This window comes from Macrobrachium rosenbergii, chromosome 43 (assembly GCF_040412425.1).
Source record: "Macrobrachium rosenbergii isolate ZJJX-2024 chromosome 43, ASM4041242v1, whole genome shotgun sequence".
In the NCBI taxonomy this organism is placed as follows: Eukaryota; Metazoa; Arthropoda; class Malacostraca; order Decapoda; family Palaemonidae; genus Macrobrachium; species Macrobrachium rosenbergii.
This window is the reverse complement of record NC_089783.1, coordinates 11,372,146-11,378,228: the sequence shown is the minus strand read 5'-3', so window position 1 is coordinate 11,378,228 and position 6,083 is coordinate 11,372,146. Positions and strand designations below refer to the sequence as shown.

General features: G+C 33.1%; 1 long non-coding RNA gene across 1 annotated transcript; it reads left to right on the top strand.

The window, feature by feature from the left end:
• Positions 1-246: 246 nt before the first annotated feature.
• Positions 247-5,480, top strand: LOC136828568 (uncharacterized). The gene is made up of 3 exons (XR_010850112.1): positions 247-397; positions 1,479-1,568; positions 4,277-5,480. It is a non-coding gene; the product is annotated as an uncharacterized lncRNA (long non-coding RNA).
• The last annotated feature ends 603 nt before the right edge of the window (positions 5,481-6,083 follow it).

Genomic DNA, 6,083 nt, shown 5'->3' with positions numbered 1-6,083 from the left:
GCCCGGCAACTCTCAATAATAATAATAATAATAATAATAATAATAATAATAATAATAATAATAATAATAATAATAATAATTTGTCGATTTTCTTATCATCACCTTAAACTTCTTCGGTGGCGAAAGGGCGATAAAGTAACCTCCCACAAACAGGCAGTTGCAGCGGTCGTTGGCTGTTATCCTCAAGAACAGCTTGTTTCAGTGTTGTAGAGTCCCCGGCTTGGTAAGACAGGTTTCGTTGCTACTAACTCGACGTTCTCGTTCATTTGTAAGTTTGGAATCTCTGCCGTGTTGTACTGGACGATCGTTGGTTTCACTTCTTTCACTTCGTTTGGTTTTCTGTACAGTCCTCCACAGGGATGATTCCCTCTCTGACGGGCCCTTGTGCTTTTTTAAGGTAAGGTGCTTCTTATATTTTATAATTGTGGCTTAGTGTTTTCTCGTCAGTATCGTAGTTCCTGCAGAAGAGAGTATTCTTTTTTTTTTTTTTTATTTGGTTTCTTGTTTATTTTCAGGCGGTGTTTTGTTGCATAGTCTTGGTGCGCATTGTACAAATGCTCTCTAGCCTGACTTAGAATTTATTCTAGGTTTAAATATCCTAAATGCTTCACTTGCATGTCTTCTGTTTACAGTATTCATTTGAGGTCTAAAGAAGCTTGAGCAGTTTCTCAGTTATGTCGTATTGTGAATACTTTGCAAGATTTTAGGCGTGAAAGCGTGCTGCAAGGTTTGTTGGGTTGAGTGGATACTGTTGCCAGTTTTGTTTTATATTTCTCAAATATTTAGATTGTGGTACTTGAGTTATGACATAATTTTCGTATGGACGTTTTCAGTTTGCGGGTTTTGTATCTTAAGATATTGGTAATTTCTATTTTTTTTTTTTTTTGTCAGTTCCTACAATAACTGTTTAAAATGTTTAGCATGTTAGGTATTGTAGATTGCCCTTCAACATGGTATTTGACTTAGTTTCGAGGCCTATTGATTAGTAAGCTGAACTAGATTGCTTTGAGTGGTAGTTCTATGTACTTAAAACTTTATCTTGTGCAGTGCTACGGATGTTTTTTTTTTAATTTTATGCTGCCATAGAGCAAATCTTACGATGCAATAGGGGGTGAAGTTTCTTTGGGATTAGAGAGGCTTAAATCGACTACCATACCCTTCCTAATATGGGGTACATAAAGTTGATTTAAATTTTAATTGTCGGTTATAAGTTGATTTAAACTTTAATTATTGTGGGGTATATTAAGTTGACTTAAACTTTAAATTATTGTGGGGTATATTAAGTTGATTTAAACTTTTATTGTAGGCATAAGTGGCAACAAACTACGCTTATCAGTATTTATAAAGCCTTGCTTGCTGCTCTTGTCTTAGTATTTTAAGTTATCAGATGGCCCAGCTGATTGTAGCTAATAGTCAGCCTTTGGTTCTTTCCACTTGCTAGAACATTTTGGGTTTTAATATATATTTTCTTATTTCAGGTCAGGGTGTGTCGTTAAATAAGCGTGCCACAACGAGTTATTGAATTGTCTTCGATGTACCGACACCTTATAACTGAACATTATTGATGGGTGAGTAAGTATTTTTAGTTTTTCTTAGTTGAGTGACTGGAGCAACCCCCTGAACACTTTTTAGCTTTGTTTTTTTTTACAGAATCTGTTTTTTTTTTCCCAAGAATCAAAACTCCTAAGTTTTCATTTTAAGTTTAACCTTTGTTTTAATGCATTTGGTTTATTTTTTCATATTCAGAACCTTAGTTTCGAGAATTTTGAAAGTTTAAGTCTGTTAATTTTATCTTTAAAATGCATGTTAAGATTGTCTTTAAAATGCAGAGGTTAAAATTTAACTTTACCAGCTTAGAAAGTTTCAAGAAATTTTAGGATTTGTTTCAGCTTCAGAATTTTTTGAAGTATTTAATTTAAATTTTTTATTATTTTAGTTACATATCAAAAGTAAGTTTGTGTGTGTAAGTTTGTGTGTGTGTGTGTGTGTGTGTAAGTTTGTGTGTGTGTGTGTGTGTAAGTTTGTGTGTGTAAGTTTGTGTGTGTGTGTGTGTGTGTGTGTAAGTTTGTGTGTGTGTAAGTTTGTGTGTGTGTAAGTTTGTGTGTGTGTGTGTGTGTGTAAGTTTGTGTGTGTGTGTGTGTGTGTGTGTAAGTTTGTGTGTGTGTGTGTGTGTAAGTTTGTGTGTGTGTGTGTGTGTGTGTGTGTGTAAGTTTGTGTGTGTAAGTTTGTGTGTGTGGAAGTTTGAGTAAATCTAGTATTTTTCTAGGTTAATGGATTTAATTTTTTTAAAATTTCATTTAAACTTTTGCCTTATGTTGTTTGATCTTGTAATTTCACCTAGAATTGTTTTTTAGAATTGTTTTTTAGAATTGTTTTTTAGAATTGTAAAGTTTAGTTAAGTCTCTATTTTGGAACTTTGAAGTTTTTGGACAGTAACAATTTTAATTTTTAAAGCTCTTGAGTAATTATTTTGGCTTTAAAAGCTTGTGTGGGAGGTAACATTTTAAAGTTTGTAAGGTAAATAGTTTTTTTTTTTTTAGGTTAGTGTATTTAAACTTAGGTTAGTGTATTTAAACTTAAGTTTATTTAAACTCTTGCCTTATGTAGTTTGATCTTGTAATTTCAGCTAGTTTTGTTTTTTAGAACTGTAAAGTTTTGTTAAGTCTTTATTTTGGAAATTTGGAAGTTTTTTGAACAGTAACAATTTTTAAAGCTCTTGAGTATTCATTTCAGCTTCAGAAGTTAAGTTTTGCATTTTTTAAGTTTTGCATTTTTTAAGTTTTGCATTTTTTAAGTTTTGCATTTTTTAAGTTTTGCATTTTTTAAGTTTTGCATTTTTTAAGTTTTGCATTTTTTAAGTTTTGCATTTTTTAAGTTTTGCATTTTTTAAGTTTTGCATTTTTTAAGTTTTGCATTTTTTAAGTTTTGCATTTTTTAAGTTTTGCATTTTTTAAGTTTTGCATTTTTTAAGTTTTGCATTTTTTAAGTTTTGCATTTTTTAAGTTTTGCATTTTAATTGCCCACTTCCCAAGTCCACCTTTGCCGGGGTGGCGATGCCACCTGCCAGGCAAAGGTGGACTTAATTATTGTGCATGGTGACTTGGTCACCATGCACAATAGGAAGTTCCAAAACAAGCATGGTGACTTGTCACCATGCACAATAGGAAATTAAAACCAACCAACTTAAAATTTAGGTTAGAACTGCAAGGTTGATAGTTTTCGTGTAGCTAGGACTTAATGGGAAGTTAGATATGGAACTTGAAATATAGGATAGGCTAGAATAGGGTAAAGAACGTGCTATTTTTATATAGATACAGGGGTTAGGATAAAGGTAATAAACGCTAAATTCTATCTCTTATGGATGCTGGGAATAGACTGGGGTACAAAAAACGCAATAGTCAGACCTAGGGAGACATTTGATAGTGAAAGTTATTAATAGCAGAGGGTATTACAGTACTTCACTCTTTGGTCATGAGATGTAAGTTTGAATGTATTAGTGCAGCTGAGAATAGGGTAGTTTACCTGTGACATACTTTCATAACTTTAGAATTTCATTCCCACTAGTAAATAGGAACTACACAGGTAATAGGTGGATCTTAACGATTTTCAAAGAGGCCTAGGTCTTGGGTATGTTAGTTTTTTTTACACTGATGTCATGGACATAGTCAGGTATTTTAATAGGCTGGTTAATAGTAGAAATTGTTATTCAAATTTAGCCAGTCTTTAACGTTCCGTCAGCGCGCTCAACACCCCCATTGACCCCTACCTTCATCCACCTTTCCTCCAGCGCCGAAGCTTGCTTCGGGAACCCCTTTCTCATTCGGAAATCCCAGACTTAATTTTTCGTCCCGTGGGGTTGTGTAGTTTCAATTTCCTTAAGAATGGATACTAAAGGACGAAAATTGCCAGATAGTGCTTGCATTGCATGGTACCTTTCATAGTTGTGTAGTGCTAAAGATATATGCGGTTGTTTCAGTGTAAGATTGGTGCCCTATTAAATATATCTTAAAGGATTGCACTCTCTACCCTGTTATCTTTTAGGTAGTTGATAATGTTAGCAATATATGGGATTGTTAATGTGAAAGTTGATGGCAGTTTGAAGTAACAATAATACATGGGATTGTGAGTTTACACATACGATATAGTATTAATTATAATATCCTTAGAATAGCTGCTGGGACTAACTGATCAGGCTATCTTCATTTTAAGAGGGGAGGTTATGACATGGAAACTTAATATATTCTAAAACCAAACCAACTACTTTTCTTATGCACAGGCTTTTGGTGTAACTGCAGCAGACCATAACATCGACACTAATACTAATGGAAAGCAACGCTTATTCGTTAAGACTGAATATCCTGTGAGGATTCGAAGCGCTCTGAATTCGGTTACCCTGACAACTAGAATCCCATGCACCTCTATGAAGCATTAGAAAATGAACTATGCCGAACCTCATCGCACAAGGAAAAACCATATAAAATATTGAAGTGATTAATAAAAAAAATCTGATACGGCATGTTAAATAAAATTCAGTAATAGCTGTAAGGTTTTATGGCCATCAGATCTTTTAAATATGAAAAAATGCTAAACAACAATCGAGCAACAGTGACACGTATCAATGTCTTTTATCATATAGCACTAATTGCTATGTTCAGGATTGGGGAAAAAAATTGATAAAGAATGATGTAATTTTTAAGTATCCTCTACTGGTGTTGATAATCGGAACCTTTTTGACTGCTGCTTCCATGCTTCGAGAGACTGTCAGTAACCTCCTATCTTTACAGAAGAGGGTCTATCACCATTGAAGGGTTTTAATTATTTTAATCAGTCAGGACGCGTATTCGCAGAAATGCTGTCACTTTGTTTGTAGCTTTGTATGTCGATCTTGTGAACAGATACTCTTAAGTTGCAATACTCGATAGGAAATACTAATTCATAAATCCTAACTTCCCAAGCAATTGTATTCTCATGTTTATTTAGAATATTTTCTTAACTGTAGATTTTACTCGGTGCCTTTATCGGTCAGTATGAACTCTCATTTGCTTTCTTAACAATATCAGTATACAGTATAGAGATTTCTCAATGCATAAAAGAACTTCCCTTTTCCAAACTCCTTCCCATAATGCACTTTACAGTGCCACATCTATTGGGTGTTGCATCAGTTATTTAACTGTTTGATTGATTCATTATCACGTGATTCGTGTTCACTCCTGTGGCTGGTTTTTGTGCTCAATATCACTTTTGCCATTGTTCTGTGAAGGAAAGCCCCAGCTAGTACAATTATATTTATGGCACTTTTGTATGAATAGAACCTGTTGCTTTGTGCACGTCTCATTAAATTTTGGGTGAAGCCTAATAGTATTTGAATATTGATATAAAATGTTATTCCCATTAACATGTAATCCTACTGAATATCAGCATTTAGGGGGCACTGATGCCATAACACACCATTATAAAGTGAGTGACAGTTGCTACCTTATGATTTAAGGGATTTACTTCAAATTTTTACCACTTATTCAACTAACACTGAAAATTCACCAGTTGAAAATTCACAAGTGGGGAAATAAAGAAATTCTTCCTCTGAGTTCTTAAATTTTGCAGTTAAAAAAAAAATAATTTTTCAAAAATATGCAAAAAAAAAAAAAAAAAAAAAAGGGGGTGCGCTCAAAAATTTTTCCCCACTTGTATTTATAGTTATGCTAAACACTGTAGAAGTTTAATTGAATTTCTTTAGTGTTCTTGGTGGTATAATCATTTTTTTTTTTAAAGTAGGTTTTGAGAACAGCAAGAAAACATTTTTAAAAATATGAAAAATTGCACCTAAATGGTTTCCCCATTTGTAATAGGTATATAGTTATACTACATGCTGTAAAAGTTTCACTGAATTTGGTTTTCTTGGAGAAATAATCATTTATTTTTGGGAAATTAAGGGAAAATAATTCTTTTGAAAACATCGAAAGAAAGTTAAGACTTATATGGAAAAAAAAAGTTGCACTCAAAAAAAGTTGCACTCAAGATGTTCCCCATTTTTAATTATATATTTATACCATACACTGTAAAAGTTATTGAATTTGGTTCACTCT